Source organism: Simochromis diagramma, unplaced genomic scaffold (genome assembly GCF_900408965.1).
Source record: "Simochromis diagramma unplaced genomic scaffold, fSimDia1.1 OVJJ01000271.1, whole genome shotgun sequence".
Classification (NCBI taxonomy): domain Eukaryota; kingdom Metazoa; phylum Chordata; class Actinopteri; order Cichliformes; family Cichlidae; genus Simochromis; species Simochromis diagramma.
The window spans coordinates 1,764,252-1,783,240 of NW_024386909.1; the positions used below are offsets into that span (position 1 = coordinate 1,764,252).

At 43.3% G+C, this 18,989-nt stretch overlaps 1 pseudogene; it reads right to left on the reverse strand.

Annotated features, from left to right (window-relative positions):
- Window positions 1-1,195: 1,195 nt before the first annotated feature.
- On the reverse strand, window positions 1,196-7,235 carry LOC120736194 (annotated as a pseudogene).
- Window positions 7,236-18,989: the final 11,754 nt, after the last annotated feature.

An 18,989-nucleotide genomic window follows, 5' to 3' on the forward strand; every position in this document is an offset into this window, starting at 1 on the left:
ATATCACATGAAGCAGATTTTGAAGGAAGTGATGAAAATAGTAGAAGTTACTCTGCTCTTACAAGAGCAGCACCCAGATGTTTTGATGTGATAGCCCTACATGGCTGAGCTGAAGGACAACAAGAAAGAGTCACTGCTGAACACAAAGAATGTCCATTAAAAAAATTTCCACTCACAATATGAATATCAATATTACAAAAATCAGTGTAGCCAGTGTATTTAAACCCTCAGTTTCCACCAGTTCCTTGTCGTGTCATTGTAGATATTATGTTTGCATTCCCACATGTTGTCAGTTGTTCAGCCAGCCATTCAGTCTTTCAGTCAGTCAGTCAGTCCTGTCGTTCCTGCTCTGTTCTTTCACTCGCTCCAGTAAAACATCATCATTCTACACCGTGAGTCCAGTGTTTGGGTCATCTCTTCCTCGCCTCCACACACAACCTCTGACACAGTCATAAATCTTAAAAGGCTGTACCTACAACCAGATCAAAGTTTTCCATGCTGTTGGTTTAAATCTCAACACATCCGTGCATAAACTATGTTACCACATTGAAATGTCCAAAGACAAAAAAGCACCATCACCACCCTCAATCAGTAAATAAACTGTTATTATAGTAAGTTATATTTATAAAACCCACAGATCCTTTACCCAGCAAACTGGCACCACACCCAGCTTCCATAAATCATTGCTCTGCTAGTCAAAAGGCAGATACACCACTCCTTTACAACACACACCAAATCATTCCACAAAAATTCCATCTTTGTCCTTCATCTTTCAGTGTACCAAGGTATATGCAGCAACCAATTACTTTACGTGTGTCTGCAACCAAACCTCCTCGTTTTCACTCCCAGCACTGGAGAGTCTTGCGTCAGTTGTTCTCAATAGGTCACATGATAGGGTGAGGCAGGGTCTCGTTGACTGTTATAAGTAATTACCTAGCAGTGTCCAACATTTGAAACATGGAGAGTTTGAAGACAAAATAAATTTCTTATCCACTTATTTAGATAAGAAAAAGACATCCAGCACTTCACATCACAAAATACGGAGTAAACCTTCAGCACAAATTATATTAAATATCACACAAAAACACTTTAAATTAAGTAAACATATTTTATTGAACACAAGTTTACATGTTTTGATGCCAGCTTGCCTGCAGCCATTTAAATTACCTGTGACAAACTTTTTCATTTCAACATGTCTACAATGTAAATAATAAATCATTCAAGAGCACACACAACATGCAAATACTGTATGAGCACGATGAAAGCTAAAATAAGTTTGTAAGTGGAGGTTAGTCATCTGCAGAAATGTCTCAACTGTCATGTAAAGTAGTTCCTTATTGGAGTGCTGCAACATCTATTTACACGTATTTAAGAAAAATCTAAACAAAAAAGTCAACTGAAAACAGCCGTGTGAGATTAAAGCTGAACATAAAAAGCTGCAGGATTTTGTTTAAGTAACTACTTAAGAACAACACTAAACCGGAAAAATGACATTTGTATGTGCAGGTTATGTGTGTATGTTTCTTTAATACACTGTGTTAATGTAATGTTACTTTTTTCTTCACCTGAGTGTAGAGTTCCTCTTGGCTGTGAGCGCACTCTGTGTTTTCGTGCTTTTTGACTTTCACCTGTGTGTACACCGTATCCTGCTGCTGTCCTCTGTACTGCACTGAGTCAGTGGATGCTTCATATCTCAGCACAGAGAAGTTGAACTCTCCATAATGGATGTTTTCTTCTTCTCCTTCTGATTTACTTGCTGGCTCTTCACTCACTTTTCTGAGGTTCCTGCTTGAAAATCAAATAGCCAAAATGAATAGAGTATCTTTCTGCTATTACAAACTCTATGTAAACAATCTTGGTATCAAAATATAGCTAAACCTTGTAAACCTTGTTCATGAGCTGTTTAAGTATCAGAGTCAGAGTCAGAGACACTTCATTTATCCCCAAGGGGCAGTTAAGATAGATGATACCTTGCCGACCGTACATACAATACACAAACATCACACTGGCAAGACAGGTCAGGCTAGGTAGCACTGGCCGGTCGACCACATGAGCAGCGACCCGGAACCAAAACAATGGAAAATGCACAAGAGGAGAAAAAAGAACTCTGCCCAGACTGAGCTCCAACGGGGAGATCAGTTTGAGAACAGAAAAAAAGCCTACCTCAGCACATAGCACATGAATCATCACATCTCACAACATAGAAGACGTAAGCTTCGAAGGCATTTGGAGGGGGTGGGGGGTGAGTGTAGGTCTGTGTCAGAGTACATGCATATGTGTGCGTGTGTGTGTCTGTTCCGTGTTCAGCCGAGAGAAAGTGTCCCTTCACTCGGTTGGGAAAAAGTCAACAATCTTCGGTCAACGCAGGTAGCCTTGAAGGAGGAGGGAGAGAGTCACAATATAGTCTTGTTATCTAAGGAGGAATTTTGTTATTCCCGTCAGTTTTTGCCTTGAGCATCCAGCTGGCGCCAGGGGGGCCGCATGAGATGGAGATGGTAGTTGTTTTGGTTAGTGCGAAGAAACTGCTTCCAATTTTACAGTTGGTCTAATGTCTGTCACTGGTCACCAGGTCTCTCAAATACTGTTGTTCTTCTCCAAGATCTTATCCATATTGCAAAGCCGTGAACTTCTTGAAGATCTTCCCATATGGTGTTCAATAAACACAGTCTGAGTACTCACAGCTTGCACATCGTCAATCATGTCAGCCAGCCTAATGCAGGTTTTGAATAGCTGTAACTGCTTTCTTTGTTCTTCGATAAGCCAGGTCTGAGCCAGCTCTGATCAGCCAGAACTCTGTTATCATCTTTCCGAATGGTAGATGTCATTCAGTGTCCTCTATCACGGGTGTCACCAGGCACGCGACACAATCGGGTATCCGGCAGCAAACGTCTCTGAAGAACAATCGGGCTCTCCTGAGTAGGGATGGGTATCCTTTAGGTTTTATCCGATACCGGTGCAAAACTGGTACTTTTGAAACTGTGCCGGTGCTTAAACGGTGCTCGAACCTGTGCTTAAACAATGGAAAACACAAACTTTGTCCTAAAACCTCTCGTGTTTAGCTGTTTTTTTTGTAAAAAGATAACAATGTTAGTCTTCTCTGCAGCTATAGGGCATATATGGTATCACTCTTGGCTGGAAGCAGTGCTTAAACATTGGAAAAACACCAACTTTGTCCAAAAACCTCTCATGTTTAGCTGTTTTCCACTTTTTCTTTGGTCATTTTAGTCTTTTTGGCCAGGGTGAAGGGAGTATCTGCCATCAAACAAGAAGTCAGCCGCATGTAACTACAACGGTGTTTGCTAGTTCACCTTACATGCATTAATGTAATAACGTGGTCAGCGTACTCAATGTAAATTACACACGAATAACATTAAGCTACTGACCCAGAGAAGAACGGCTGCTGCTGCCATCACCATCCTCATCATTTCTGCTACACTGGCAGGGCTAGGGGCCAGGACTATACTCTTCGGGTTTTTGGGGGATGTTGCTAACTCCGGGTCCGATAACAGGCACCACACCCGCAGTAGATGTGTACGGTGCTCGGTCTTGCAGCAAGCTATCAAATACGATGCATTTCTCTGCTTTTAAAAAAACGCTATGCGTCACCAGGTGTTTCATCAGATTCGAGGTGTTACCTCCTTTGCACAGTATCACAGTATCACCTTAAAGCACTTGTTGCAGGCTGTTGAGTTTGCATCTTTTGCTGTGAAGTACACCCAGACTTCTGACCGCTTCGCCTTGGGCGTTTTTAATCTGTAGCTCTGCTCTAAAAGAACGTACGTACCTGGGCCAGCCTACTATCCTCGGAAAGGTAAAATGATTGGCTAGAATCCAAAGTGTATGACATCTCAGGGGAAAAAAAGCACAGAAATAAAGCACCAAAATGTGCGCAGCTTTTCGGTCTGGTTACTACCGTTTATGTCATGGCACCGGACACCGGTACCCATCCCTACTTCTGAGCCCAGGCTTTTCGTCTAGAGTAGAGTGCCAATATCCGTTGAGGAACCAGTTGATCAGATCCACAATTCTTTGGGTTTTAGAGAACAAGACTGAGAAACTCTGAGGGTTAGAGTTAGACAAGATTAGACAAGGATATAGAAGCCAAGCAGGAAAGATAAGGGAGGGAGAGGGTGAGAGATCATATTTTCTGCTGTAATGTAATATTTACCAAACAAAGATAATCAGGCAGACGAGTAAGATGAATCCAAGGATTCCTCCAAGAATTAGCCATGTTGGGAAGGAGCTACCATTCTGCTCTCCTGAAAAACAAGATCAATAAGAAAAAACATTTCAGTTAAAGAGTTAAACAGAAGCCATATACGGATTCATTTTATATTTTGTATAGCTCTGTTTAGAAAAAAAGAAATAAACAAAGAGAAGACAACAGTAGATAAGATGAAGAAAAATTGGATAAGAACATGCAACACATTAGTGGTTTCGACCTAACTTTACCTCCAACAGTCACGTCAATCTCTGCTGATGTCTGATTACCCAGATCATTAGTGGCCACACAGTAATAAACTCCTCCATCTGTTACATTGAAGCTGTAAATCTCTCCTTCAGATACTTTCACAGCTCCATCTCTGCTCTTATTGAACCAGGTGAAGCTGCTGACTGGTTTGGCTCTGCTGGAGCAGGTCAGCTTCACCCAGCTGCCTGCTGACACCAAACCTGATGGACTGATGGATGCTGAGGTGTCTTGAGGAGCATCTGGAGAAATAAAAGAGAGAAAGTGATATCCCATATACTATATTGTCCTATAGGATTAAGTTCAACAACAAACTCTGTCTGTCTTACATGAAACACTGAGAGTCTATTCTGTCTCTGCTGTCTTGTTTCCTTGGTTCACAGGATATCTGGCAGAGCAGCTGATCTTCTTTCCATCATGTGTGTCTGACAGAGTGATGTTCTGCTGGATTTTAGTTGTAAAGCTTCCATCTGTGTTTTCCTCTATTTTGTTGTGAGAGTCTTGTTGGAGATTCCAGGTGAGTTGAGGAGGGGAGTGTGGACAGGGAGTGAGAGCTGAGCAGGTTATAGTGACAGACTCCTTCTCCTTCAGATCACCTGGGATTGTAATATTGGGCCTCCAAGGAGAATCTGTGGTTTCACATCACAAACGTATTAACACTAAAGCATACATGCAGTTTGAACTACTATGGATTCTCAGTTTTGTCAATATAAACAACAACTGACAGTCAAATCGATTAAACCTGAAACATCACTGGTTAAAAGTGAGACATTTGATGTTTTTTGTTAATATCGACACATTTTGAAGACCATTTCTGCACCAAGAATTTCAAATTGTTCGTCTATAATGAAAAGAAAAAACATATCTACAAGAGGAACCACACACACAGCTGCTTTCTCTGGGCATGTTTGCAAAAAAATGAAATTTGGGTTGTTGTTACATTTACAAGAGTCCAAAGTGAAATTTGAACAAAATACTTTTATGTTTCCACGGTGAACTGAATTAAATCATCGACGATCTGCATGAAATTCAACAACTTAAAACTAGTTAATTGTATTCTTGTTGAGATGACATGATACAGTTGAGTAGGAGTGGTTAGTTGCCTGAACTTGTGATGTTACAAGATCACGTGAGATTTCCAACCACAGGAAAATCACTGGGGTTATGAGAGGCAGAAAAGCATACACACTCCACATGTCTGCTGTTGCTATTGGTAAATGGACTGATTCTTGTGTAGCATTTTTATACTCTCCCAGACCATAAAGCGCTTTATACAACATGCCACACAAGCACTTTCTCAATGCTTTTAAGTGCTTTCAAACTAACATTCACACCTATTCATACTACGATGGATGCATCGGACAGCAATTTAGTATTTTGCCCAAGGATTTTTGGCATGCAGACTGGTGGAGCCAAAGGTTGAACCACCAACCTTCCAATCAGCAGATGACCTGCTCTACCTCCTGAACTACAGCCACCCATATTGTGGCTTAAAGCTCAATAACTGGCAGAGCAGCCAGTCTGAGCGGCCTGTCATAGACCTGTCGAGGACAAAGACGTAAAGAAAATTCTGTGTCAAACCTTGTTGGCTTTAAGTAAATGATTCTAAATTGCCCATAGGTGTGAGTGTGAGTAGAAATGGTTATCTGTCTCCTTGCAACAGACTGGTGACCTGTGCAGGATGTGCTCCACCTCTCGCCCGATGACAGCTGAAATAAATCCCTGCCCCCTTGGATATCTGATAAGGAAAGGAGGAAAAGGACGGATGGAGTGACAGGTATGTTCTAAATCCATTAAATTGGAGGAAATCTGGGTATGTATTATTGGGCCTCCAAGAAGAATCTGTGGTTTCATATCACAAACATGTTAACACTAAAGAACAGTATATTACATACATGCAGTTTGAACTGCTGTGCATTCTCAGTTTGCTGAAGTAAACTAAAACTGACGTAGAAATGAATTAAATCTGAAAAAACATCTTCTTAAAAAAATTACAATAAATTTTCTCTTCTTTATCTCATATTATGTTCTTTTATAAATGATTTGTAAATGTCTGCATTCATTAAAGAGAGCTAGTATCAGAACAAAGGTTTATATTATTTTTTGATATAAATGGATTAAAAACTTCAGTCTTTACCTCTGACTGTTATTTGAAGAGGATCATGATAAGCTGTTGCCCTGAATGGTTCACTCTCTACTCTGAAGAAGTATGTGTTTGTGTAGTTTGTGGTTAAATTAGAAAACAGAGTGGTGCAGTCTCTCTGACTCAGGTTCCCAGTAATACTCATTGGATAGATGTTAACTGCTCCACTACTGTTGAAGATCACATTGTTTGGATTTTTGCCAAAGTCACCATTATTTCTAATCCACGCTCCAAAGATTTTTCTTTTGCTGTTAAATTTCTGTTCATCTTTGGGTCTGAAGTTACATGGGATTTTGCAAACAAGATCCACTCAGTGCTTCCATCTGCTTTGGGGCAGTCATGTAGAGTGCTATCCACTGAGGATAATCAGCCAAAGCACCTGTAAATACAGTTTCATTATTAACAAGCTGCTGTTCATTGTTTGTAAACTGTAAACTGTAAACTGTAAACATTTTCAATCACAACACAAAGCGCTGGCTCTGTCTTTCAGGTTGTTTTAAAATGGGTGAAAGTTAAATTACAAATGAATCCAATAATGTCTTTGAATAACAGAACAATCAGCTCACCTGAAACAAAGAGAACAGTCAGTAAAATGCTGACTGTCACCATCTTCATCTGGATTCACAAAATACAAACAAACAATAAAATCAACAAAAAAGTGAATGATAATGATTTAGTTATTATTATTTATATCTGTGGTGCTGTGTGCTTTGAAAATAGCTGAAATATTAAAACAAGGTAAAATCACATGATGTGTCAGTCAGTTGACTGAAGGAAAAATAAGAAAAAGGTTAATTTATAAAGTTAATGAATACAATGAGTAAAATGTGTTTTACTGCAACATTAGGCAGTTTATAAGGAAGTTTATAAAGACGACATGCTCTTTAAGAAAGACAAGTTCAAAATAATAAATGTGTTTCAGTTTAGAAAGTTAAGAAATAAAAGCAGTAAAATGTTTCTTTACCCCACATTACATCTGATGATTGTCTTATGAGTGAAACAAAGCAGCCTTCAGCAGAACTACTATAAACTGTAAAATACAAATGATCATCTGAGGAAGTACATGTAGAGACAGCCACTGACTGTAGCGCTGCATAATGAAGTCTGTTTTGTGCCGCCTGCTTATTTCCTGTGAAAGAAGTCAGATGTTGCCCTTAAAGACATTTTTAACTTTTGGTCTGTCGAAGCCTCTGACCTTAACCTTACACAAGTGATTGAATCATTCTTAGTATGATATATATGTACAACCTGTGCTAACACAAATCATGATGATGGACTATGACAGACTGTATCTCTCTCGCTCTACACACACACGTTATCTGGACGTCCAGTATCAAGTGTTGCTTGCCTTTGACTGCTGGGCCCTGAGAGGCCATGCGTGTGCTGCTGGAGTGGTGATACTGGAAGATAGAAGTGGCAAAGCTGTGGGACCTGTTTATGTGATTCATTTATTAGTAGAAGCTTGGTAAAGGTTTTGAATTACATTTTCTCCTTCAAGCAATGGAAACTCCAAATTGAATTCAATGTAATTGTTCTGTGAGGTATTTGGCTACAGAGGATCCTTGTGGTGAATCATCAATCGTGTAGCACAGAGGTTCCCTGATGTTCCAACTTCTGGCTCGCTGATGTCATAAAATGTATGTTTTAGGTCATTTATATCAGGGAGGGTAAGAAATGTTGGTGAGATCAGTAACAGCATGCTGATGCTGAACTCCTCCAACCTACGCGTGCCGCTGTGTCTCCAGCTCCTGGTTTAACCTTTCCAATGGACCTTTTAATTGGGACGTATTCAGAGGGAACATTTCTCTGTAACAACATTTGTTCAACTGCACACTCATTTACTCTGCACTTCTCTTCTGTTCTCAGTCTTGCACACTTACTTGCACACACAGTAGATACAATGAGAGTTCATACTCTCTGGGCCTTCACGTCTCGGCATTACGCTGTTGCACATGTTGATCTGTGAATACACTACATCCTGCTTCTGTGTGCTGTCCTGCACTGAGTCTAAAGAAGGTCTCTGCTTGAAGAAGCCAGTCTCTCTGTAATGGACATCTTCATTTTCTGCTGTTCTTCTGCTTCTTGAGGAGACAGACTCAGTGAAATCAAATATACCAAAGTGAATTGCAATGACGAGCTGGAGGAAAACTCTCATGCACTTCGTCAAAGGAGCTTGCAAAGAAAAGCGTCTGGACTTCTTTAAGTTGCTTGAAGACGTTTCACCTCTCATCCGAGAAGCTTCTTCAGTTCATCTTCTCATGCACTTCATTTTGATACTAATCTGTTATGCATTTTAATTTACTACCAGGACATGAAGAGTTGGCTCTGTCCTCAGATTCTTTTAGCTTTGTTTCTAAAAGAAATTTAGATTGTAAAGATACAGACTATTTTAACAAACTCTGGAGCAGGTCAGCTCACCTCAAACAAAGAGAACGATCAGTAATGTGCCTACTGTCAGACAGAAACTGACTCCCTGGTTTGGCAAATATACAAAATACTAGCTACTTCATTGTTTGTTGATTACTACAGAGTTTTGATTGTCTTTAATTCACAATAAAAAACTTCCCCTCTGCAACCAGAGTTGAATCATGTCTAATAAACATGATTATTCACTTCTGTGAGTACAAGGTGGCTGAAAAATAAAAACTATAATAACACAGTGTTCGAGTTTTTGAGAGTAAAATTCAAACGCCAGTCAATGAAATTCCTGAACATATCTGTCAGTGGAATATGAGAGAAATGACAAAATACAGCTGAGAAATCAAAACATTTCAGTACCAAAGAAACTGAACATTAAGTTCTATGATTTAAGAGCAAAATTAATTTCTTTAACACAGTTACAATAAACCATACTAACAAGTTTCATGATAGAAAGAGTGTCACATGCATCAACTGACTATCACACTGCATAATGAAGTCAGTTTTCTCTTTCCTGCTTATATCGTGCAAAAGAGGAGTCAGAAGTCAGTGTGCCATATGATTGCATTAGCAATAAATTTAACAACGCTCTATATTAACAGTTACACACTATATAGAACCACCTTATAGAATTATATTTGTTCGCAGATGTTGGCAGCTATCAGCGAATAGTTATCAGCTATTTTGAAACAAAAAATGTCATGTGGGGGATGTTGGAGAAAGGACCCAAACGCTGGACTTAGTGGAATGAGCAGTGGGTTTATTTACAGTGAGGTAAATGTACACCACACAATAAATCTCCAAAGTGCTCCCTCGACTCCCATGACGTGTCTTCTCCTAAGTGCTGGTATTTCGTGCTCTCTGCCCCTGTGCCTTCGCACACCCCATGTGTCTTGCAGCCCTGTGTTCCGTTGTCCTCCTGAGGAAAAACAACAGACACAGCCGTTATGGCACCAACTCCAGCAGGCATACACTGAACAGCACTTTAAACACTGACATGGAGTCTAACTCAACGATCCTGCGCCAGAGGAAGCTCCATCGCACTGTTAAGTAGCTCCCCCGACGAGCCTGATCAGAAGCAGGTGTGTGAGAACCTAGGCGTGACTGGCAGCCGGCAGGGCCACGCCCATAAGGCCTGCAGGTGGCTGTCCTTCATCCTTCAGCCACACCCGCAGACACCCACACGTACACACACCAGCATGGAACACAAGAGCACAGTGCAGCAAATATACATCCAATACAATAATAATAATAACAACAACAACAGCAATAGTAATACTAAAGGTCCACACTGCTCACGGACCCCAAGTCCCCGGAACTGGGTCCGTGACAAAAAAGACACTTTTTATCCATAAGAAGAACTCCATAACAGCAAATGAACTGTACAACAGAAAATACAAATGCTATTTATGGTCTCCTCACAAGAATGATATGAAAAATAAACTAAGCCAATATGGCATGTCTGTTAATACAGAGACACACATGTTAATATGATCTCTGGTCTCCCACTCAGAGACACAGGTCTCCGAGTGTCCAGCATTCAGACGGCTACCTGAGGACTCATGTGAGAGAAAATCTGCTCACACAGACATGTGTCAAATCCTGTCAATAAGGCCTCTGCAATGGTCTGAAGACAGTCAAACTTGTCAGGTAGTGATGTCCAGCAGGTGAAAATGCAGCTCCATGAACACGCACAGCTGTGGATTCCAGCTGCTTCGATGTTGCATTAACTGGCATTAACTCAGCCAGTTAATGCAAGACAAATCCAGCTGCTCATTAAAGATTTCTGGTTTGATCAGAAAATAAAACATTGGTCCATACACCTGAAAGTCCCAAAAATCCATTGTGTCTCGAGCAGTGTTGGGTAAGTTACTTTAAAATAGTAACTTAGTTACATTACTAGTTACTTCTCTCAAAAGTAACTCAGTTACTTCAAGTTACTCATTACTTTCAAAGTAACTAGTTACTAGGGAAAGTAACTTTGGTTTTACTCAGAATTCTCTTGTTAATGTGTTGCTTCCATAGCTTTGCCAGTCTTCTAGCTTGCTTACTTGCCACAAGTGCACTGTGCCACCTACCAATAGAAAGAAAAAGATAATGTGCATATTTCCACGAGAGAAATCCCACGCCTGGACCGTCATTGACTGCTGCCATGATTCTAGCCTACGTCACAGCGTCATGCGCGCCTTTTACATCCAACACAAAAACTGCGGTCGTGGTGCTTTGATTGTACTCAGAACTCGGAAATTCTGCCTTCTGAATAGGAAGATGTAGGTAACACCAGACTGCAAATGAGCTGCATACAGGGCTGGACTGGGACAGAAAATTGGCCCGGGCATTTTGACTAGAGACCGGCCCACCATTATAGGAAAAATCATAAAGCCTTTGAATGAAAATAAACGCTGTTGTGACAGTGATGTACACTGTTTTGATGGTATATATATGCATCAATCTATCAATCGTTTGTTGTAAGATTCAGATAATTATTTTTTAAAAGCTAGACATTTTAAATGAGAATAAGAAAGAAAAGTATTTCTTTGTGCCCCCCTCTCCCTGTTAATGCCCTACATGCCCCCCTGGCAAAACTTTGCTAGATCCGCCCCTGCACAGTTACCAGCTGTCAGCTACTTAGAAAAGGATCCTGGTGTTATTTGTCTCTCAGAAACAGTTCATAACTTCCCTTCAACTCATTCATGTCACCTAAAAGGTAAACCTGTTTCTCCATCACCTGTTCAGCTCTGATGATTCAGTAAGGACATCTCCTGGTTTCATCTTCATGTTTCCCTCTCACCAGATAACCAAACCGACATCATGACCAGCAGCTTTTTTGCAGCTGTGGCTCCAGCAAACATCAGCTGATACTAGAAATTAATATTAATTTCCCCCACACCCCTCTAGCAGATCATTACATGAAGGAACCTTTTAAAAAACAAAAAACAAGTGCGTCCATGCTCACAGGTGTACACACGGGTGATCACACCCACAAACTACACCCTTTTTGGCTCCTACCTCAAAACACACTGTGTTCTGTTGATCTTATGTGCTGCACAATAATGTTTAATATTTAGTATTTACTGTCATATTCCCATATATCATTGTGATGTTGTTTATTCTATTACTCTTGTTCTCTTCTGCTTGTTTTCTTTTTTCTTTCTCAGCAGGTGACCCAGGTAATTGATATATGCATTTTTTTTTATTTTTTTTTTTCTTCTTTTTTTTCTTTTTCTGCTCATTCTGTTGGTTTTTGTCTTTTGCCCTTCTCCCCCGTCCCTCTTCTCAGCTGTTTCTCTTTCCCTCTTTCTTTCTCCCCTTCTTTCCCCCAGTCAAGTCTGTCCCATATTCAGTAAGTGAAAATAAAATAAACAATAAAAGGTGAATCAAATGGACCATTATGGCAAGGCTGGGATGGTCAATTTGGTAAAGTAAATCCGTTGGGCATCTTTCTTTGCCTTTAGACAACAATTCTGATGGCAAAAGAGCCAAACGGGACAGGCAAAAAAAAAAAAAAAAAAAAGAAAAAAAAAGAAATTAATATTAAATAAATTCTAACAATAGCTGATCAAGCTTAAACGTGCTGCTGCTGTTTAGCGCGACATCCGCTGGTTTCCTCTTTCGGCACAAAGTGGGCGATAAACAAACAAGAGAGAAAAGACGATCAGCTGATCATTGATCAGTTTTCATGATTGAAGTAGAAACGGGAGAGGGAGGGAGACAATGAAAGAAGAAGAGGCAGCTGTGCAGCATAAAGACACAGAATAACTCCAGCTTTGTGCCTTTTTCATTGTAGCTGAATTACGGGACAAACTGTTCCTTTTCACCTCAATAAGAAACGCGTAATATTTTCTCTGAATACCAGACGGGACGGTTGGCAACTCTAATAACTTATGAACAAAATAAAGTTCAACATCATTAACTTCATAGCACCCACCCAGCTATATAGAAACTCCGTCATGCTAGCTAGCACGCAGTACGGAAAAAGTCAGAATAACGAAAATAAACTCCACCTAAACTTGGTTCATATCTGACCCAGATAGACTGCAGGTCATAACTTCTTACCTGAAGTTCAGTTCACACTTGGACCGGCGGCCACCTCGGGTCTCTTTTCCTTCTACGTCCCTTTTCCTTCATCCACCTGCTGGCCTCCACCACTTGCTAATGTTACTGAATCTGTGGAAACTCCGCGATAGGCTCGTTACTTCGTGTGGTGGCTATCTAAATCCCAGTAACGAGTAACGCGTTCCTGATTTTGGCATAATAACTAGTTACCGTGCTCGTTACCACAATAATAACGTAGTTACTGTAACGCGTTACTTAATAACGCGTTAGTCCCAACACTGGTCTCGAGTCCACAGATGTATCCGTGTATTTCCGTGGTGCTGATGCTGTGCTGAGCGGAAAGCTCCTGAAGCTTTTGAAGTGTCGGAATGTGGAAAGCTAACAACGACCCTCTCACCAGTAGGCTAAGTTATTTTTAGCCAATTACAAGTTGAATCTGGTAGTTGGGGTTGTCTATGTGTCTATGCGAGCTGATTTGCGATGTGCACCGCTGGCGCGGCCAATTATTTTTTGATGCACCTTCTCAGATTATTTCACTGCGTGTCGTGCCCAGGACTGGACTGGGACAAAAAAAAAAAAACAGCCCGGGCATTTTGACTAAAGACCGGCCCACCAGGTATTAAAGCCATAAAGCCTTTGAATGAAAACAAACGCTGTTGTGACAGTGATGTACAATGTTGTTGGTATATGTATGATTTCTATTCATTTTATGTCAGATAAAAACTTTGGTTGTAAGCTTCAGATAATTATTTAATAACAGCCAGACATTTTAAATGAGAATAAGAAAGTATTTCTTTGTGCCCCTCTTTCCCTGTTCATGCCCTACCTGGCCCCCTGGCAAAACTTTGCTAGAGCCACCCCTGCACAGTTACCAGCTGTCAGCTACTTAGAAAATGATATTGGTGTTATTTGTCTCTTAGAAACAGTTCATAACTTCCCATCAACTCATTAATGTCACCTAAAAGGTAAACCTGTTTCTCCATCACCTGTTCAGCTCTGATGATTCACTAAGGACATCTCCTGGTTTCATCTTCATGTTTCCCTCTCACAAGATAACCAAACCGATATCATGACCAGCAGCTTTTACAGCTGTAGCTCCAGCAAACATCAACTACTAGAAATTAATATTAAATAAATTCTAACAACAGCTGATCAAGCTTAAACGTGCTGCTGTTGTTTAGCACGACATCTGGCGCAAAGTGGGCGATAAACAAACAAGAGAGCCGATCAGCTGATCATTGATCAGTTTCATGATTAAAGTAGCAATAGGAGAGAGAGGGAGAGAAGAAGAGGCAGCTGTGCAGCTCCACCTTTGTGTCTTTTTTCATTCTAGCTGAAGTACGGGACAAACTGTGTCCCTTCTCAGCTCAACACGAAACGAGTAATAATTTCTCTGAATGCTGGACAATTCCGTCTTTTTACAGGACGGTGGCAACTCTACTAACTAACCTTATGAATAAAATAAAGTTCACTATCAGTAACATCATAGCACCCACCCAGCTGTATAGAAACTCCATCATGCTAGCTAGTACGCAGTACGAGTTATTGTAACTGACTGTAAAAAGTCAGCACAACGAAAATAAACTCCACCTGAACTTGGTTTATATCTGACCCAGATAGACTGCAGGTCATAACTTCTTACCTGAAATTCAGTTCACCTGACACTCGGACCGGCGGCCGCCTCGGGTCTCTCCTTGTCCTGCCTCCCCTCTCCCTGATCCACCTGCCAGCCTCCACCACTTGTTAATGTTACTGAATCTGTGGAAGCTCCGCGATGCTACCACCAAACAACTGAGTTATTTTCACACACCGGCCAGCATCTGGCCAATCCACCACCTTTCATTGTTTATACCGTTACACAAACAAAAAAACACAAAAAAACCACAAAAAACCAGGAGCACGAGAGTCCAGAACCAAAACACGACTGTTCACTAGTCCGTAACACAGTCAGGGGGCCGACCACGCACACAGCAACGGCGGCGACGGGCAAACAGTTCTGGGGACCGACCGTGCACACGGCAACGGCGGCGACGGGCAAACAGTTCTGGGGACCGACCGTGCACACGGCAACGGCAGCGACGGGCAAACAGTTCAGGAGGCCGACCTCTTGGAAGGTAGTGGCGGCCACTGAGCAGGTCCGGAGGACGGCCGCGATGCCAGCAGCGGCGACGAACTCTTTCCGGAGGCCGTCCCCGAAGGCCATGATGCCATCTTAGAGGCCCGGAAAACGGCTGGCAGAGGCGAGGCGGAACGGGTCGAGCTGGCACTGACGGCGGCGTGGCAACCACAGGACCAGACGAGGGCGGAGCTGAAGCAGGACCAGGCGTGGATGACGGCAGCAGGACGGCTGCGGAACCTGACGGCAGCGGGACGGCTGCGGAACCTGACGGCAGCGACGCTGCAGGCGGTGGCGTGAATGCTGCAGGCGGTGGCGTGAATGCTGCAGGCGGTGGCGTGAATGCTGCAGGCGGTGGCGTGGAAGTTGCGGGGGATGAGCCAGCAGGTGACGGCTGAACGGACTCCCACGGACTGTCAGCGGATGTGCGGATGTGCTGGCTGGGTCCTTCAGGACCCTCAGCTAACGAGACGTGGTGCTGGGTGGGCTCCTCGGGCCCTCCAGCAGACGTGGCGTGGGGCTGGACGGGCTCCTCGGGCCCTCCAGCAGACGTGGTTCTTCCGAACCCCCAGCAGACGAAACTTGAGGCTGGCTGGGCTCCTCAGGCCCTCCAGCTGACGAAACAGGAGGCTGGCTGGGTTCTTCCGAACCCCCAGCAGACGAAACATGAGGCAGGCTGGGTTCTCCAGAACCCCCAGCAGACGAGACTTGAGGCTGGCTGGGTTCTCCAGAACCCCCAGCAGACGAGACTTGAGGCTGGCTGGGCTCCTCAGGCCCTCCAGCTGGCGACACTTGAGGCTGGACGGGCTCCTCGGGCCCTCCAGCTGAGATTGACGGCTGAATGGGTCCCTCTGGTCCTCCAGCAGAGGACAGGGGCAGAGGGGCGGACTCACTGGAGCTCTCAGCAGGGGATGACGGCCGAGACTGCTCAGTAAAGTCCTCTAATGAAGCTGCTGGTGCTGGCATCTCGACCTCTAGGGGTCCAGAGTCGGCTGGTGACTGGCACCCAGCCTCTGGGGAGGCCCTAGAGGGAGCAACTGTCTCTGAGATGGCCAGCTTAAATGAACCAGCTACAGTTTGTGTGGAGTGTGTTCCCTGCTTGTAATGAGGCTGTGAGGATAAAGGCTGGGTAAATGAGTGGACAGGCTGCTGAACTGGTGGCCACTGAGCTACAGGTAGCGAAGTAGTAACAGGTGGTGGAGTGGCTGGCTGAACTGATAATAAGGCTGATGAATCTCTTGCCAACTGAGCTATTGACTGGGCTATGGACTGTAACATGGTGTCTACTGGGTCTGACTGTGACTGTAATGGAGGTGATGATTGAGCGGCTGACTGAGTTAGCGACTGCTGGGCAGCTAACCGAGCTACCGGCTGAGCAGCTGACTCAACGAACGAACACAGCCCCGGTATAAACAGTCATATGAACTGGTGAAACAGACAGAGCGTCTCTTCCACTCACCACAGCCGGCAGTTCCGAAGTTCTAATCTCTGGCTGTGGGGCGACGCGCCGACGGCGCGATCGTCGCTTCCTCCCGGGCAAAACCTCCGGCGGGCCGGGCAAAACCTCCGGCGGGCCGGGCAAAACCTCCGGCGTCCGGCTGGGTTGGGAAGCGGTAGCGGCTGGTGGGTGTAGGTGAAGTTCGTGAAGGATGAAGTCTTGCACGAGTGGGTGTAGCGAGTCCAATAGCCAGGGATAATCCGTGAGCAGCTGTTGCAGTCTGGCTTCCAGAACGTGGAGGAATGCTTCTCCCTCATGCTCTAGCCACAGGTTGATTATGTTTGAGGCGGAGTTCGTGATGAGGTCCCGAAGCTCCGTGGGTGGGGTGAATGCCGCTGGATCCATATCTGGCTGGTCCGTACTGTCACGGCGAGTGAGGTGAGCCGTGTGGAGGAAATGAAGGAGGATCCAAATGCAGGCAGTCGTGAAGGTGTAAAGGTGGTTTATTGAACATGAAAGTAAATACAAACGGCAAATGGAGCTAGAACTAAACTATACTGGGATCAACTAAACTACAGAGCACAAACCTTAACGAGAACGACCAGAAGAGACTAACGGCGGACAGCAGGGAGAACACACGGGTGAGACATGGTAGAAACGCAGATGAGGCAGGGTGGAATACACAGACGGACCAGCAACTACAATGACGGAGGACATGACTTAAATACACCCAGAGAAACACAGGGGAATTACACACAGGTGGTGGACACAGCTGGGAATGATCAACAAGACGAGACAGAGGTAAAACTGAACACACTCACATGAGACCCAGACCTTCACAATAAAACAGGAAATGAGAACACCACACCAAGACGCAGACCTGACACTGAGAAACAGACAGAATGACACATGGAACCTGAACTAAACTAAACGTGAGATACAACCGAGAACAATTCCTTAAACATGAAACTCAAATAATAAACATCATAATCATCATCATCATCATAAACACAACAAGAGAACAAGAAAACAATCCCTGATGCAAACTAAAACCAAAACATAATAACCTCAAACATGGAATAACAAAAACATGAAACTCCACATACTGGGTCCAACGGACCCAGACCCGTGACACTTACAATGCACCACTCGGCTAATTCATATTTCTTCAGAAATTTGGAAATGATAGCTAATCCAATAGTTAATCTGTTATCTAATTTTATAGCTAATCTGATAGTTAATTTGTTTTCTAATTGTTCAGGATAAACCAAGCAGATGGTGTCTTGAAGAATGGCTAAAGCAACCTGTAACTTGCCAACAGACAGGCAAGGATCAGATGACTTGAGAACAGTTGCTAAACTGGCATAAGAAGCAACCTTCTTACTGCAACATTCTTATGCAGGAGGTGGAAGAAGCAGTTCCCAGAGAACTGCTGGGAGGATATGGAGGCAAAGGCATAGCATGAACATAGCATGCTAGGCATTATGTAGAGATGCATGACTGTCTGAGAGCACTGCACCACATCCATGCAGCTAGTAGATGGAGTAGATAGTTGATCGTAGATAGAGCTAGTAGACCCAGACAGCAAATAGGCTTGGTTCTGGTTCTTTTTCGTCTGCGAGTGATTGATTTGGAAGAAGCAGAAACACTGGGAATTACAGCAATGCCATCGGCATTGACTTTTACACCGTGGGAAAGGGAAAGTGATGTAATGAATAGACAAGTAGCCAAACACCTGGGAAAGCAGACATATGACTGAATGTAGATCTCCCCATTGAACCAATGCACATGCTTCACTACAATACCTACAATAGCATATCTGCAGATGTTGTCAACATCTGTCATGGTCTGGGTGAGTGGCTGTGTTTTTTCATAGAGCTGGACTTTTCACCTGTGGGTGGAGCCCCTTCATTCCAATCACAGTCTGGACCTGTTTGCAATTTGGGCTACCTGCACTTAAGACCAGCGATCTCTGTGAGTCCTGGACAGATCTTCTGCTAACATGAGTTAGTGTGAGGCCTCCAAGTTTTTCTATGCATCATAGTTTTCAGCGTATGCTTACCTGGTGTTCTTCTCCCTGCGATTTTTGGGAATTCTCTGGTCCACCATTTCACTTTTAGCAATACTCACCATTTCCAAATGCTGGTCTGCTAGGTAATCACCGTCACAGCCAAGCCACTTGGATTTCCATTCACCTGCCTGACTCCTTGCCATTGCTCAATGGATTCACAGAACTCCCTCCCTCTGGACCCTTGGTTTCTGGACACTCACCCAGACCAGTTTAGCTTATGCATCCACTTCCTAGCTCATGTTTCATTGTCTACAGTTCATATTTCTCGTTCATAGGTTA